This window comes from Aulonocara stuartgranti (genome assembly GCF_965226115.1).
Source record: "Aulonocara stuartgranti genome assembly, chromosome: 20".
Classification (NCBI taxonomy): Eukaryota; Metazoa; Chordata; class Actinopteri; order Cichliformes; family Cichlidae; genus Aulonocara; species Aulonocara stuartgranti.
In genome coordinates, this window is record NC_138956.1 from 19,970,857 (window position 1) to 19,988,786 (window position 17,930).

General features: G+C 40.5%; 1 pseudogene across 1 annotated transcript in view; it reads left to right on the forward strand.

Moving 5' to 3' along the window:
- Nucleotides 1-7,245: 7,245 nt before the first annotated feature.
- The window catches only part of LOC309697709 (PAN2-PAN3 deadenylation complex catalytic subunit PAN2-like), a 36,711-nt pseudogene continuing 26,026 nt past the window's right edge, over nucleotides 7,246-17,930 (forward strand). The window contains exons 1-22 of the transcript XR_014280796.1: nucleotides 7,246-7,512; nucleotides 7,606-7,775; nucleotides 7,864-7,981; nucleotides 8,103-8,180; nucleotides 8,258-8,513; nucleotides 8,655-8,943; nucleotides 9,121-9,217; nucleotides 9,349-9,459; nucleotides 9,591-9,710; nucleotides 9,804-9,932; nucleotides 10,046-10,245; nucleotides 10,371-10,513; nucleotides 10,692-10,793; nucleotides 10,890-10,988; nucleotides 11,091-11,219; nucleotides 11,467-11,604; nucleotides 11,693-11,752; nucleotides 11,843-12,091; nucleotides 12,236-12,379; nucleotides 12,478-12,657; nucleotides 12,770-12,863; nucleotides 13,195-13,579. The product of XR_014280796.1 is annotated as a PAN2-PAN3 deadenylation complex catalytic subunit PAN2-like (transcript). The remainder of the gene's footprint in view (nucleotides 7,513-7,605; nucleotides 7,776-7,863; nucleotides 7,982-8,102; nucleotides 8,181-8,257; nucleotides 8,514-8,654; nucleotides 8,944-9,120; nucleotides 9,218-9,348; nucleotides 9,460-9,590; nucleotides 9,711-9,803; nucleotides 9,933-10,045; nucleotides 10,246-10,370; nucleotides 10,514-10,691; nucleotides 10,794-10,889; nucleotides 10,989-11,090; nucleotides 11,220-11,466; nucleotides 11,605-11,692; nucleotides 11,753-11,842; nucleotides 12,092-12,235; nucleotides 12,380-12,477; nucleotides 12,658-12,769; nucleotides 12,864-13,194; nucleotides 13,580-17,930) is intronic.

The window sequence follows — 17,930 nt, forward strand, 5'->3', positions numbered from 1 at the left end:
TTAACGCAAATGTTTTTTCACTTGTAGTTTTCGTTATTTCATTTTTTTTCTTTAATAATAATAACCTTGCTCTGCACACTGGAATAAACATAATCAACATGATCCACATTTTACTGCGTGTCAATGCACCATCTTATCGATTCAAGTGCTCCATCCTTATGTGGTGTGTGACATTATGTTTATCTAAACCTCCACTCTGTCTCTAAATGTTTGAAGAATTTTTCAAGTTCGGGGACACATTTTAAGAATTTGACCATAAGTGAAAGTTATGGCGTTATCACCCCCTTTGGGGCTTACCTTTCCCAGTTTTGATGATATTCCTCCCCATTCTCTATTCTTTGCAAGTACTCCTTTTAGGTGGTGAGAAACTGTTGGTGTGGTCAAGTGGGTGCTGTAAAAACAAAAGCTCAGGACAGAACAGTCACCAGTCATGTACTTCATACGAAATTAGCATATATCGAACTTTATATTGATCCCCTGAGTGTAATGGTACATTTGAATTTGAATTTCTCAAAGTTAAACAGAATATTTTTCTTTATCTTGCTCTTGTTCTTGTGCAGCACCACCCCTCAGCACATGCCCCTGTCGGTTCTATCTTACTTTTAAATTGCTGACTATTTCAAGAAAGCACCCAAAAGGCGGGGACCAGTGTTTATCATTACATATCTCCATTTTGAGTGTGGCAAGTCTATCATTCCCCTGTTATTCATAGACCTCAATGGAGGGGTTTTTTTTTTTGTTTTTTTTTACCTCTATAAAAGTTGATTGACTCTTTACAGTGGCCCGCCATGGTTAATAATAACATGCTCAGTCATGAGTGGAATCAAACCTTTTCTTCACTTTAGCAACCAAAGGGTTAAGTCTGCAGTTCACACTCCTGTGAAGCTACAGCATTAGCCCCCTTAGTCTCTGTCAACCCTCTGTCCTTGCAAAAACAAAACAAAGCAAGACAAAACATCCACCCTTCTTTTACAGGCTGGGTGAATTGTCTGTGGACATCTACTAATCCTAAAGTCAGTACCGTTTTTGTCTCAGTACCAAGTCAGTTAAAACTTTTAGTCGTCAGTCCGTCACAGTCCAGTCACATGCATACATCCACACACATTCATACCAGATATTGCTGATAATGGAGTCTCACGCGTAACCTATTCGAGGCTCCATCACCAGCAAGATGACGTCATCATTTTAAAGGAAACAGTTCCTTGTTTGTTTTTTCCTTCTTTGGACTGGATTGACTCGCTGCAATCCTTTTAAGCTCAGGACTTCTCATTCGATCAGTGTCCCATATAAGTGAATTTCTCCCAAGCCCATTATAATCATGGAGAAAAATACTTTGCGACTGTTTTCAGTAAGAATATTTTATAGCGCTTTAAAGTTCAATCTCTCAGGCCTGGATTAAAGAGCTGATTTGTTAAATCAGGAACTCACAAAATACCAAAATATCACCACCGGTGGATCACACCTCTCTGATGTTCTTATCTCAGTGCACTGTAACAAAAGCAAAAACAAACGTAAACAATAAAATACTCATATAGTAACAAATACTGGGGCCCATTGCAAACATGTCCAAGCATAAAACCATCCTTCTCTCTCTTAGAGAAAGAGAACAATCCAAACCTCACTGATAGAATCAACCTAGTGTCAAACAAAACCCAAAGATCAACCAAAACTTCACCAGAAAGTTTTTCTCCCTCCCGGGACAATATTGTGTAAGCATACAGGTACCGTAACTCCTTTTTGCACTGACAAAAACATGTTGGATTGACTTAATTCAATAGTGGACACTGGTTGCACACAAATGCTTTGCTTTGGCAGAAACGTAAACAACTGAGTCAAATCAACACAACCTTTTCATATTCTCTCCAAAATAAAACTCACCCCGTTAATTCATCATTTTCACTCTGTACCACTGCTCCTTATCAGGCTGTGTGAAGCACAGTAAACAATTCAGTGGAGGCCTTAAGCCATAAACAGACATCACGCACAGACATTGTTTTCACAACCCAACTGCTTTAGACCTTGTCCCCTAAATCTACACAAATGCCCTCTGGGTGGCATGAAATGCATTTAACCAATAAACAATCAATGGGTTCTTGTTGTTGTAACCGACTCCGTATTTGGATGTTTGTGTGCAGCTTTTGTTAGGAAAGCATTCTTCAAATTCAAATTCAAATTCAAATTCAAATTTTATTTGTCACGTACACAGTCATACACAGTACGATATGTAGTGAAATGCTTGGACAACTGCTCGTGACCTAAAGAGAACAAAAAAGGAAAAGGCTATGAATAAGATAGGAAATAAATATGAAAAATTAAAAAGGGTAAATTTAACTAGGAAGGAATAAAATATAAATTAAGGTTAAAAATGAAATAACTGTACAACACAAATTAGAATGAAGGGTAAATTTAACTGGGAAGAATAAGATAAAGATAAATATATAAATTAAAGTTGAAAATAAAATAACTGTACAACAAAATACACAATACACAATATAGAACTATATAAGAATGTATGAAGAAATCTAAATATAAATAAATATATACACAATAACAGCAGCTGTACAAGTATTAACCGGAAATGAAGAATATAGTGACCAGTGTTGTGCAAAACCAAAGTCCAGTTCATTGCATCAGCGTGTGTGTGTGTATCACTCTTCATTGCACAAGCTTGTGAATGTGTGTGTCATTTCTCAGTGAATTGAATCAGCATTTCGATTTGTGCACGTGTGTGTGTGTCATTTCTCACTCAATCAACGAGTGCATATGTGTGTTTCACTTCATTCTGAGTCAGTGCATGTGGATGTGTGTGTTTGTGTGGGTGTTTGTGTTCATCACTTTCCTGTTCTGGTGTTCTGGGTAAACCACGGCCTGAAGCGTGCCCTGGGGTCCTGCCCTCCTCCTTTTCAGTCCGTTTGCATCCGTTTGTGCTGCTGCTCAAAGTTCTGTCCATACTGGTTCTGGCCCCAATTGAGGCAGTGCTTTTCTCCAGTGTCCTGCATCTTCTCCTTGTTCCGCTCCTCCTTAACTTGACCCTTTTGCTTCTGTAGCTCCTTCAGGGCTTGCTCCTGCTGTTGGAGCTTTTTCGTCAGGTTTTTGCGACCTCCTGCTCCAGCAAGCTCCGGCCTGATTTCAAGTCCTGTGTCTGGGACTCCAAGCCTGATGGGTTCGATTATCAGCCAGCTCCTTCTGAGCCATGCTCAGTTCCTGCTCTGATGCCTTGAGCTCTTACTGAGGGCAGAAACCTCAGAGTCTTTTCCGTACAAGTCAGATTGAAGTCCATTGATGTTTCCCTTGCTTTGCTCCACGGCCTTCTACAGCTCTGCTGTTCGGCTCTTCTCAGAGGTCAGCTCCTGGCCAAGCCCCGACACCTGTGCCTTCAGCTTATTTTCTCCTGGTGCTTTTGTTCATTCCGAGGTGCCTCCTGACCTCAGTTACTCCTCCTGTCTCTGGCACGCCCTTTTTGCTGCCCGATCATCCGTGTTGGTCCGTCACTGTCCTGCACAGTTTTAATGCAGAGTTGTTAAGGTCAGCATTGTCTTGCTCGGCCTCACTTTTCCTCCGGGCTTAATGGGCGTCTCGTCACAGCTCTGTCAGCTGAAGCTGTCTGGAAATCTCCCCCGTGTAGTGAAACGGGCCTTGGATTTAACGCTCTCCGTCTCCGCTGCATGAGATCGTTTTCCTGCAGCACTGTTGACATTTTCAGGTTGTTGTTGTGGGTCCAGCTGCTGTAGCATTTGGTCAGGGTCACATTAAGGAAGAAGACATTAGAGGTTACTTTGGGCAGTCACAACAAAATGAGATTTCAAAGTAAGAGCCTTGCAATCCCCAACAGATTGAAAACAAAGAAAGAAAGAAACTTACCTGACATGGATCTCCTTGTGACAAATCCAACATGTGGAAGAGGAAGCCGAGTTCACAAGCCAAACAAAACTCCTTGTGGCACAAATGATTCTGAACAAGGCAGCGAACTGGCAGTATAACACCTAAGATGCAAACATAAAAGACCCATGGAACATTTGACAAATTGTCTCATATTAAAAATTAAATGTACACATTGTGAATCTTCAGCTTCTTACCTGGATCATGCAGTTACAGTAGGCGTTGGGAATCTGCGGCTCCAGGCCAGCAAACAACGTCCTGTTGTAATGTTTGAAGTCAAAATCTTCCCGTCCACGTTTAGAGTATTTAATTGTCACCTGAAGCACAACAAACACATCTTCGTCACATGTTTGGGAAATCAAAGCTTGTAGCAACACTCTAGAAATTGTTACATATCATATTTAACTGTATCTCTATGAACACCAGGGTGAAACATAACAAGTCCAACCTTTCTGTACTTTTCGGGAACAGTGTGAAGGAGCGGCTCTTCATCACTCTCTGTTAGAGATTCAGGGATGTGGTTGTAATAACCAGGTGACTCTTCTTTATTTGCAGGGACCTGCAAACAACAAACAGGAAAAAAAAACTTAAAATACACCACGTGGAGATGGGTTTAACTTTTTTTGTAAATTTATTACAATATTGTAAAAATTACAGTTTAAAAGAGCAACAAGTTTTTTTACATACCTGGTTACAGGGGCAGGCGGAAGGATTCTCCACAAAACTGTTGAAGCCAACAGTTTCAATAGTTTGTGGGATTTCTGGGTCCATCCCAGAAGCCCACCTGTTGAAAAGAAACATGTTTTAGATCGGTGGACAAGGAAGAGAAAGACGAGAGAAGTTGGGAAGAGGCTCCACAAAGGAGATGGAAAGAAAATAGATGGAACAGAGAGAAAAGACACTAAAATTAACTGGATCACCTGCCAGGGGAAAAACATGCAAGAAGAGAACAACAAAGCAGGGAAACTACAGCAACAACCAACATAACCGTACATTACAGTGAATGCAAGACCGACAAGTTCAGCTCAGTTTTGATGTTCCATAACTGATCAGAATTATTCCTGATGAGCAGAAACAGAGAGACAGAGAGGGAGCGCAACCTTTCGATCATTATTATTTCGATACCTCTCTCATATTCAAAACATCAATGAAAGAATATCTGATTGGGACCTGATTGAAAAGCTGAGTAAAATGAGAAATGTATAAACAATTTGTTTCATTGTGCATATGGATGAAATATAATGTAGATAAATGGGACAAAGGTTGAACTGAATGTTAACATTCATCAGATCACAGCTCAGGTTGTGTCAAACCAGCAAGTAAAAACATTTTTGAGACACTAGAGGATGTTACCCTTCAGAGGTCCTAAATGTACTAAATGTAATTGATAAATATAAGTTATTAGCCAGTAAATGACTTGGCAATGTTCATGTAATACAAATTTATGTATTATATTTTTCCTGGAGGGCAACAAGTTGGCAGCTGCAGTGTAAGTCAGACTGTGAAATAAAAGATCAAAGAAGACTTAAACAGTATTTAAATATTCAGGCTTTTTCAACATTTAGACAAATTGTGTTTGAAACTCAAACTAATCTGCTGCACACTTTCTCTAACTCTGCTGTCACAAGGACAGATACAGGAAGTCGCTCAAACCACATGAAACTAATCTTTATAGTATTTGTTTTATTTTACTCCAGAAGCAAAAGATGTTTTCCAAAAATGGGACAAACTGTTGTTTAATTTTATGGTTGGTGTGGTCCTGAGAGTCGTTGAGCTTGTCTTTGTTTTTTAGGGTCACAGGTTTCAAGCTGGTATCAAGGTGTGAATCAGAAGGGTTAAATGAGCCCCGCCTGGTCTCCAACAACCCTGCCCCATAAAAGACTTTTTCTTTTGTTTCGGCCCAAATCATGTCTGTGGATCTTTTCTTTGTTAGTAACACTAAACATGTTAAAAGCTGAATTAAGGCTACACAGGGTTTATTTCCTCGCCCGATGAGTTAAATTCTTTACTAAAAAAGTTAAAAAGCTTAAATTTTCATGTTCTATTGCTGTGACACAGGTGAGTGGGTCAAACATGAAACAGGAAGTTGACCCAGAAAAGCACAGGCTGAGGAAAATGACTTAAGTGTCTTTATTGTAAGATCATAAACTTGTTATAACTAGTTTGTTGAATAAACTGATGGAAACAGGAACATGATGAAATCAATAAAAGTGCTCATTTTTGTGTTTTTGAATGTTGGTTGTCATTTATTTTATTCACACAAATGCAGTTTGGATAAGTGCTGATGGTCCTTTGTTAATTAAAACCAAACAATCACCATTCCAAGGTTAATCAATACCACTGAAACAGATAACAGACAATAGCTGAAACTATCTTTAATCAACAGTCAACTATTAGCTTCAATTAAACTGACTCAACCAATGAGAGCATCAAATTTGGATTATATGGTTTCAGCTAGGACTAAACCAAAAGTTGTATTTTTCATTAAGTGGATGAGAAAATAAAGCCTGTAAAGTTTAAAACTTTAATTTCATTTAATCAATGTTGAACTCTGAGATTAATCCAGTCAATTTTTATTTTAATATCTATATGGATCCATTTCCACAACTTTTTGATCACCACTTCAGAACAACAACTACCTGGATACACAGGATCAAGACTGAACTCTGACATTAATCCAGTGAATTTTAACAACAGTCACGCTAAAGGACCATTTAATTGATTAAATCATGGTTAGTTTGTTACAATATGTGTAACATAACTGTTGTCCAACATGCAGCAAATTTGTTGGAGAAGCTCAGAAGAATCAAACTCAACATCTGGTGCATCTCGGACACCAAGGAATTTGGTGCTTTTGACGACCTGTTGACGACGGCTGTTAATCAAGGTGTGGATTAAGCGTGCTAAACGAGGTCCTCCCAGTCTGATCAAACTCATTATCTTGGTGCAATTCAGAAACAATACGCTCAGGCAAAAACTGGGTCGACCCCCCTCTGACACCTTAATGTGGGCTTAATGATGATATGATGCCCACGTCTCCTAAAGAATTCACACCTGTATTCATGTAAACTCAGCCGCACTCACCTTGATTCAGACCCTGAAACCTGTGAGCCTAACGTTTAATGCAGGAACAGTCAACGACTCTTAGGACCGCCTTGAATCCCAGTGGAGGTTAAATACGTGGCTCTATCCATCAGACTTTAGATCTGGACTCCAGTTTTCTGCATTTCAAGAGATTGGGATTAAACCTGCAAGTACTACTATTTACAGAAGTTCCAGTTCCTCTGCAGGCTGATTTAGCTGAAGAAGATTTTTGAAGCTCTCAGCACAAGATTAGGTGAATACTGGGCCAACCATCACAGGACTATGAACTCTCTTCACTGGACTCCTCACTGGTCTCCTCAGTGGACTCCTGGGGGACTGGAGCCCTCCATGAACTCATATCTGAATCCAAACCTCCACCAAGACGTGGGAGTGTACACACAGGAGCTGGCTGTGACCGTTCCTGAGCCTGTGCACGTAAGGAAGGGGATTTTTTCTGAGCTGCACAGTAAAGTTTCAGAAGCTGGCATCCCCGTCACTGCAACACATTTTGACCTGCAGCGGGAAATGCTCTGGATGGGAAACTACACGGTAAGAGCCAAAATGATGCTTCAGCAGAGTTTGTTTCTTCTACATTCACCTTAAACGTTGCACTCTGTAATAATATTTGTGCCCTTCTCTTAGGGTCATGTAAAATCCTTCCTTGGACCTACGATGGCACACTACTCTTCTTTCCAAGTGCACGCAACTGATGCCATCAGACACATACAGAGTTTGGAAACAGGCGTGCTGTTCCTTTCTGAGTGCAACCTCAGATGTTACACTCGTGGAGGCCTCGTCATGTTTGATTATCGGTAAGTGTTACATTGACTGTTGATGAGCTGAAGCTGTGAAATTATTCCTTATGTTATTGAATTAATGGCCATTTTTGGTGCTTTGCAGGATGGAAGAAGGAGCTGATATGCACAGTCTCCTCATGACTGATAACATGCTGCTCATGGGGGGATTACAAAACTATGTGGTTGAAATTGACATGAACACACTTCAAGAAACTCAAAAAGTAAGACACCAGGCTTATGTTTATCAAAATCCACAACTATCTATGCTTACACCACTGGCACATCATACAACTGACTTCACAGCGAGTGTCTGACTGTCTGCTGTCTTGATTGTCCTTTCAGTTCACAGTGGAGGCACCTGGAGTGACAATAATGCGTCAGACCAATCGTTTCTTCGTCTTTGGGCATCCTTCTGGCAAAGTAAGTATCCCCTGATTGGATCAGTTTGATGAGGTTTGGTTTATATCTCTCTAACACTGACCCTCTGCTGATAACAGGTGACCCTTCGAGACTTGCGCACATTTAGGACACAAAAGTTTGACGCATTTCCTGGCGGCCTGTCACACTTTGATGTTCATGGAAACCTTTTGGCTGTGAGTGGGTTCTCCAGCCGAGGGCTGAATGAACGTTTCCTGATGGTGTATGACCTCCGCATGATGCGAGCTGCAACCCCCCTTTGGGTGCATGTGGATCCATTCTTTGTGCGCTTCCTTCCTACCTACACGTCACGGCTCGCAATCATCTCACAGACAGGTATGAAGCTGGCTTCAGGATTCTTTAGTCCAGTTTTCTGTAGCATAGTCTTACTATGTTTGGCCAATAAATGTGACACACAAAATCTTTGTGTGATTTGTGGCTTTGCTATAACTGCCTGCATTCTGTGTCTTTTTCCAGGTGAGTGTCAGTTCTGTGAGCCCACTGGCCTCGCCAACATGGCGGATATTTTCCACGTCAACACAAACGGCCACTTTCTCACAAGTTTTGAGGTCTCATCCAGCAAACAAGCCTTAGCCTTTGGAGATTCGGGGGGGTGTGTGCGTCTCTGGTCCGATACTCGGGACGTTATGTTTAACGTCTACTCCAGAGAGCCCTGCGTTGTGGATGCACAGCCTCAGCTGGCCTGGAATCATAACCTGCAGCCCTGCTCTCCCATCCCCACTGCCCAGGCTACACCCAGCTCAAGGTAACACAATCACTAACGAGACTGAAGAGTTTGCATTAGAGCGTTCATACATATTGTTTTCAGATTCAATAAAAGTTTGTAAGATAATGTCGAGTCTTCCCCAGTTGATATAAATGGTTAGAGTCTCACGTAGTTCCCATTAAAGGTTTCCATCTAAAACATGTTTCTTTTTAACAGGTGGGCTCCTGGGATGGACCCAGAAATCCCACAAACTATTGAAACTGTTGGCTTCAACAGTTATGTGGAAAATCCTTCTGCCTGCCCCTGTAACCAGGTATGTAAAAAAAAACTTGTTTCTCTTTTAAACTGTCATTTTTACAATATTGTAATAAATTTACAAAAAAAAGTTAAACCCATCTCCACGTGGTGTATTTTAAGTTTTTTTTTCCTGTTTGTTGTTTGCAGGTCCCTGCAAATAAAGAAGGGTCACCTGGTTATTACAACCACATCCCTGAATCTCCAACAGAGAGTGATGAAGAGCCGCTCCTTCACATTGTTCCCGAAAAGTACAGAAAGGTTGGACTTGCTACGTTTCACCCTGGTGTTCATAGAGATACAGTTAAATATGACATGTAACAATTTCTAGAGTGTTGCTACAAGCTTTGATTTCCCAAACATGTGACGAAGATGTGTTTGTTGTGCTTCAGGTGACAATTAAATACTCTAAACGTGGACGGGAAGATTTTGACTTCAAACATTACAACAGGACGTTGTTTGCTGGCCTGGAGCCGCAGATTCCCAACGCCTACTGTAACTGCATGATCCAGGTAAGAAGCTGAAGATTCACAATGTGTACATTTAATTTTTAATATGAGACAATTTGTCAAATGTTCCATGGGTCTTTTATGTTTGCATCTTAGGTGTTATACTTCCTGGAGCCAGTTCGCTGCCTTGTTCAGAATCATTTGTGCCACAAGGAGTTTTGTTTGGCTTGTGAACTCGGCTTCCTCTTCCACATGTTGGATTTGTCACAAGGAGATCCATGTCAGGTAAGTTTCTTTCTTTCTTTGTTTTCAATCTGTTGGGGATTGCAAGGCTCTTACTTTGAAATCTCATTTTGTTGTGACTGCCCAAAGTAACCTCTAATGTCTTCTTCCTTAAGGCCAGCAACTTCCTCAGAGCACTTCGAAACGTCCCTGAAGCCAAAGAGATGGGCCTGATCCTCTCAAACTGTGAGGAGACGACAGGAACAGTCGAGCTAGGTCGCTTAATCCAGAGATGGAATCACTTCATCCTCTACCAGCTCTTCCAGGAGACACAGGAGCAGGAGGATCCACGGGCCTACAGGACGACCAGGAGCAGGTAAAACACATCGTTGTTGACCTGCATTCTTACTGGACACTGTCCCAGTCTTATCATTATGTTTGTTTATAAATGCAGAGTTTTCCTTCTGGTTTCTGAAACTGTGATTTGTGTTTGTGTTGCAGTTCTCTGGGCTCCCCTGGCGACTCTGTCATTAGAGAGCTGTTTTGTTCTGAAGTTGAGAACCGCAGCCCGTGTCTCTGTGGCATAGAAACAGTCTACTCCTCCCTCATGTTGCTGTTCAACATGCATTACCCTGACTCTCAAGGTGAGTCTGAGAGCACTGAGAGCATGGATATCTGTGACTGTGAATTACTCTGTCTTTGAAACTTGAACTATTAATGATTACATAATGGTTTGAATTAATTTAGTTTTTGAATGAGCAGAGGGAAATATCTGCTTGATTTGATGTATACACTGATATTCATTGTACTTTGACACTTCAGGAGAAAGAATAAAGGAGCACGACTTTGCTGAGATCCTGAAGAAAAGCATCTGCCTGCAGCAGAGATCTCACACATGGTGTGGAAACTGTGACAAGTATCACAGTGAGTTACAGCTTTCATTCACTCATAATGACAATTCATTTATGGTTGATTGTTACCTGTTGTGCAGGGTAATCATTTCTTTGTGTTACACTGTAGGTGCAGACACGCAACATTCGACGTCTCCCAGATGTTTTGGTGATAAACTGTGAGGTGAACAGCAGCAAAGAGGCTGAATTCTGGAAGGTTCAGGCCGAGGTAAGCCACTGATTCACCGTGTTTAAATACAGTTAAAAGAAACAAAGAAACTGATTTATCTGTTCATTATTTACATGATTGCCCATGTTTCTGTTTTTATAGTACACCTTCAACAAATCCATGCAGAAGACAGATCAGGATCAGCGTCACGTGTGGATCCCCGCCACTCTCAAGATGTCCCTCAGCAAAAGTCAGAGACTGGAGATCAGCAGCTGGCCTGAGGGCGAGGAGGTGAGGACTTTAGATTTTCAGCTGATCTTTGCACTTGAAGAAATAATTGAGTAACTTTTCATCACCAAGTTAAAATTTCACTTCAAGATTAAAACCATATTTCCAGGAGCAATATTTTTAAAACATTATTACACTAATCTGTAGATATTGAACTATAGGTTGGTTTTAGTGTTTTTGTTTCTGTAACACATGAATTTTGTGAAATGAAAAAGTTTATCTTACAATTATTTGCACTTTCTATTACTAGTTAAGTGCTGCTGAACAGGCGGAGGGAGCTTCTCTGTATGACTTGGTGGCCACGGTGCCGCACATCCTGGACGCTGGCGCGGGTGGTAATCTGGTCGCACACATCAAAGTGGGTGAGACCTACCATCAAAGAAAAGAGGTGAGCGACGCTTAGATAAGAAAAGTTTGACATCTGCTGACTACAAAAAGTTTCATTTTTAACATTCAAAATGATTTTATTATTTCAGGGAGTCTCTCGCCAGCAGTGGTACCTCTTCAATGACTTCCTCATTGAGCCGATTGAGCAGGTAAGGATCCTAGATAAGATTCCTGCTTGTTTATTCATGCTAACTTTAATGTGTGCAGTCATTTAAAAATGTTTCTCCTTTTGTTTTCAGACTGAGGCTGCACAGTTTGATGTGAACTGGAAAGTGCCAGCCATCCTGTGTTACGCCAAGAGAAACTACCACACCAAATACGACCTCCGCAGTGAGTGTCAGCACAATCAGTCTGAAGTCAAATCTGACTTATATCGGACTGAGAAGCAGAGCAAGACAGACGCCACTTTCATCCCACTCACAGTCAGTGAGATGCCGCAGGCTGGTGACCTGGTGGGGCTGGACGCTGAGTTTGTAAAGCTCAGTGAGGTAAGTCTGGCTATGATACCATCATTTATTATAATATAGGATCAAAAACAATTTTAAATATTCCTAGTACATATTTTCAGTAGTTCAGCTAATCTGACTCAAGTATTTAAAACAAATTTGACCCCTGAATGTGTGCGTTTGCAGGAGGAAGCAGTGCTGCATAGCGACGGCACCAAATCGACCATCACGCCCAGTCAGATGTCTGTGGCCAGGATCACCTGTGTGAGGGGTCAGGGGCCCAACGAGGGGGTCCCCTTCATCGATGACTACATCTCCACTCAGGAGCAGGTGAGAAGCTGCAGAGAGAAAAGACCACGATGACCTAAAAGAATGAATATATAATGTTTCAAGGATCCACCCGCTAACTTGTCAATTTGTTCTTCCAGGTGGTTGACTATTTGACAAAATACTCTGGAATCGAACCTGGAGACCTGGATGCCACAGTATCCTCTAAGCACGTGACCACGCTGAAGTCGACCTACCTGAAGCTACGCTTCCTCATCGATGCAGGAGTTCGCTTCGTCGGCCACGGCCTGCAGAATGACTTTCGTGTCATTAATTTAGTGGTACGTTATTTCATCAGTTTTAAATTTCAAATTAGTTCATATCGTTTAAAGATGTGATTTTTTTTTATAGATGTGCTTTGATTTTAATGTTTTTTATTTTCTGTTTCTTAAGGTTCCCAAAGATCAAGTTATCGACACCGTGCACCTCTTCCGATTGCCCTACAAGAGGATGATTTCTCTGAAATTCCTTGCTTGGTATTTTCTTGGTAAGTTAGTAGAAACAAAAAAAACAAAATCAAATCCAAATAATCCAAATATGAGTCTGTAATCGAATTAAATCACATTATTACAGCGAGAGGGATTAGGATCCAAATATGTAAACTGGATAATCCGCTCATGTTACCGAAGTCAGTATAGTTCATGATGTTTTAGTTGTCATCAAACTCATCTTGGAATTAAATCTGAACAACAAAGTATTTAGAGGCTTTTTTGAGTTCATGCACTAAAGCGTACGTGTTAATTCCTCATATCCACACTGTAATCTGAAGCTGAACACTTTCATTTTAATCATTCCTGACCTTTTTTTCATGTCCACAGGCCTCAACATCCAGGGAGAAACCCACGACAGCACGGAGGACTCATGCACGGCCCTGAAGCTTTACAGGAAGTACCTGGAGCTGTATCAGGAAGGAGGGAATCATTACGTGACGAAAGTGCTCTACGAAGTCTACGACAAAGGCTTCCAGCTGAACTGGAAAGTCCCGGATTCGGACATGAGATAGTCCGTCTGAGTGGACTGAATGCACTCTCCTTCCATCCACGGGTGCTGCTGTGCTTCCCTCTGTGATGGGACTGTGAGCAACACCATGACCTGAGGATGCTCGGGCTGCTTATTTTGTATCATATTTTATAGTTATTTGCTTTGAGTCAGTGACTCAGTTGTTTTTATCATATCTAAATATAAGCTTTTTATTTCAGAGAGGTTTAGGGGGGGAAAGTGATCATTCAAAATATGAATTTGAAGCATTTTGTTTTTGTTTTAAAGGAAAAAGTCAAACTTGTTGCATGTAAATGAAGTCATCCTGAGCACTGTAAAATGTTTGTTGTTTGATACCAGGAAGTGGAGAATGTGCACGAATCCATGAAAATCTTGATTAAAACAGATTCCAACCACAATGAATTTAGTTTGTTTTTTTTCACCAGATTCTGTGAAATCTGTTGCACTGTTCATTTTCCAGCTAACTTTTTGCAGCTTTCTCAGAATTCAGATCAACGTTCAATTTTTCAAAAGCTGTTATTTCTCTTCTATAAATGACACATTTAGCAAGTTTGAAAAAATTGTCCTCAATATTTCACCTCGACATCTTTAAAATGCTCTAACTGGTAAGGACTGTGCTTCAAGTGCAGCATTTACAGCCACCACCAAAAGTAGTAACTATACTTTAATAGATGTGCTTCATTTAATAAAGCTTTAAGTCACATTTGAATGATTTTTTGATATAATGGTGCCCTCTGCTGGATAATATGCACACTCTTACCGCTCACTCTTACAGTTGTTTTTAAAGGTTTATGTCATTATTTTCATTGTTTTTCGGCTTGTTTTGTTTTGGGAACCATAAAATGAAATTGTTTGAACTCCTTGTCTGGTCTTACCAACAACTCTACAAGTAAAACTAAACATACAGTTAGTAATGATCCAGGAGATATGTTAAAAAACTACACAACACAGTTATTTCAATGTTCCACGAAAGAATGTGTAAATCTACACAGAGTATAGTAATCCTGTTCAGCTGGATATGTGGAGGTCAGGGATGAATGTGTTGTGTAGTCTCAATAATATTAAAGCAATAGTGTGATCACAATACTGATAACTGGGAAGCTTAAAAACGAGCTATTACAGTCTCAGAAATATTGTAATATCGACAATAATACTAAAATAAATCAGTACGAATATTGTTGTCAATATGTGGCGAGTAAGACAGTCAAGGCCTTTGAACCAGTTCAAGGCTCCGAAATCAACAGATTCTGTGAGAGAGAGGAAGCATTTTTTCAGGGGTATAAAAGTCCAAAGAAAGCCGTAACCTTTTCCGTGCCAGAGTATTGTTTAAACTTAAAAGTCAGTCAGAAGTCACCAAACACTCAGGACTCTTCAGAAGATCGTGAAGTAGACTTATAACACTACGAATGGCTGGTGTGAAGCTGATATCCAGGTCCAGATTTAGTAAGTAGAAATTTCCTTGGGGTGATGCACAGTGCGCTAATTCATGTGATTCATATACGAAGATGTAAATATTTAATTTCAACAATTCCCAGCCAAACGCAGCGCAAAGCAGCGGCTTACACATGAGCACATCCGCATCCACAGCAACAACCAACATAACCACAAGTAACAGTAAATAATAAATATTGAATGTTACTGAGCAGCACACAAGTCCGACAACACACACCTGTGTGCGTGTAGATCCATATATTCACAAGGGTTCTCCGTGTAACTGTCTAATAGTAGGTGTGGGGAGCCCTGCCCCCCAGGACATGAAGCAGGAATGGAGGAGATCAAGGCCCCAGACATCTACAAGCCCCCCAGAGCACGAGAGCAGTGTAGCAAAGTAACTGCGCGAATTGCTCGTTATTTTCTGCAGGCTGTGTGAGGCTGTGTCTTACTGGAGTCTGACACCGACAAGGTCACACTAACAGCTGCATTTTGATATTTGAATATCGTGGTTATGTTTTGACTGAGAGAAGAAAAAAAAACGAAGTAGAAGAAAATCGCTCCAATTTCAATTATGGGTCGATCTGTGTGAGGATATTAAAAAAGAAAAGTTCATCTCAGTTTTGCTGTTCCATAAAAGATCAGTATTATTTCTGAAGAGCAGAAATGGAGAGACAGAGAGGGAGCACAACATTTTGATCCCAACCCTCATATTTACCTATTAACAATTAAAGAATGCCTAATTGGGACCTGACTGAAAAGATGATTAAAATGAGAAATGGACCCTTTCATTCAAAGCAGGACACAAATGTGTTCAGTTAGTCACAGCTAAACATAAAAGTACAATAACAAAAATATGAGCAAAGATTGATGCTTGACTTTAATGGCAACTTTGACAATTAATTCTCATGGATTTCTGTCAATTTGCAAATTATATGTACTATGTATAAAATTTGTCTGTTTAATAAAAACAATTTGTTTTATTGTGCATATCTATGAAATATAATGTGGATAAATGGGACAAAGGTTGAACTGAATCTTAACATTTATCAGATCACAGGTGAGGCTGTGTTAAAGCAGCAAGGAAAACATTTTTTGAGACACTAGAGGATGTTGAATTTCAGAGGTCCTAAATATGCATTATTTAAAGGTCTTAAAGGTCTTCTGAGTTTTTGCTTTTTGGTTGTGCAAACAAACTAAATACAGGTATGTCTGTGAAGGTTCTCAGTCATCCAGGTCATCGTAGTCAAAGGAGCTTGCAAAGAAAAGCGTCTGGACTTCTTTAAGTTACTTGAAGACTGTGATGGCTGCACTTACAGCCACACAGTGGTAATACCCACCATGTTAGTGTAGAGGCTTATAAGTAACATTGCATTCACATTTCTTTCTTTAAATATAGGAATTTATTTACAGGACAATAAATAACTGGTTTTGGTTTAGTTAATTAATATATCCACATAACGCTGCATTCTAAAATAAGTGCACACATTTTAGTTTACACTGTTATGTATGATTAATCTTTTGTTTTCTGAGTTACCTTAGTTGCAGCTGTTCCAGTCCCTTGATTAAGGAGCCAAGAGGTGGAAAAGGGGCAGAGCGAGCTTTAAAGGAAGGCTACAAATTGGTTCACGCCATAACTCAGGACCATGGGGGGGGAATTGGAGTTCATTATGTTTGGTTTAGTTAGGTTTTGTGTGTTTTACCCCTTTTCCTGTTTTTGTGGGCTGATCAGCCACTATTTAAGTTTCCCCTTTGTCTCATTAAGTTAGGTCAGTTTGTTTGAGTTATCAGTTGTGTTGTTAACTTTGAGTAGAGTTTTGTTAGTTTGACCTCTTTTTATGGGCCCAAGATTTTGATTCTTTTTGCATGAGTTAACCAATTATGTTTTTTGGGTTAAATAAAAAATCATTTTTTGGACTTTAACCTGTGCCTAAGTTTCCTTCACTGCTCGGTCCATCACAAAGACGTTGTAGCCGGTGTATCAGAAAAACTCAGGAGAGTTTTCTCCAAGCATGACATCCTGGTGCATTTCAGACCCAGCAACACGCTCAGACAAAAACTGGTTCACCCGAAAGACAAAACGCCAAAACATATGAGTGTACAATGTGGTGTATGCTGTACAGTGCAACGAGGAATGCCGAGACCTCTTCATTGGAGAGACCAAACAGCCACTTCACAAGCGCATGGCACAACATAGAAGAGCCACCTCCACAGGACAAGACTCAGCAGTCCATCTGCATCTTAAGGATAAAGGACACTCTTTCGAGGATGCCAATGTTCACAGTTTGGACAGAGAGGACAGATGGTTTGAAAGAGGAGTGAAAGAAGCCATCTATGTCCACTGTGAGCGACCATCTTTGAACAGAGGCGGGGGTTTACGACACCAACTCTCTGCCATCTATAATCCAGTTTTGAGATCCCTTCCCAGATGCGTTAACGCCCACTCACATCCTTTTTTATTTATTTATTTATTTTTTGTCCCGTTTGGATCTATAGCCATCAGAATTGTTGTCTTAAGGCCAAGAAAGATGCCAAGCAGATTTATTTTACCAAGTGGATCATCATGGCCTTGCCATATTGGTCCATTTGATTGACCTTTATTATAATTATGAATTTATTTTATTTTCAGTTGCTACAAAAGGGACAGACATGACTGGGGGATAGGACAGGGAGAAAGAATGAAAGAAAGAGAGGGAGAGAAAGAAAACCAAAGGGGAGAAGAGACGGGGGGAAGAAAGAAAAAAAAAACCAAACAAACAAAAAAAAAAACACCTGGGTCACCTGTATGGAGAAAAAAAACAGAAGAGAAAGCAAACAACAAAGAGCAACATAATAAAAAAAAGCACCATCACAATAAACTAGCTAGCAGTAGATATCAGTACTTACTAAATAATAAATGATAATGTGCAGCACGCAAGATAGAAAGCGCACAATGTGCTTTGAGGCAGCAGCCAAGAAAGCTGTAGTCCACGTCTGTGAATATCCAACACCCACTCACATCCTGGGCCATCTGATCTCAGGAATTCGCATGATAAGGTGGGGCCAGGTAGTTTAGCTCACTGCGATAGTACGCTGGCAAGTAGTGCATCGAGGTGAACGTCGCGAGTTCGAGGCCTCGCCTTCC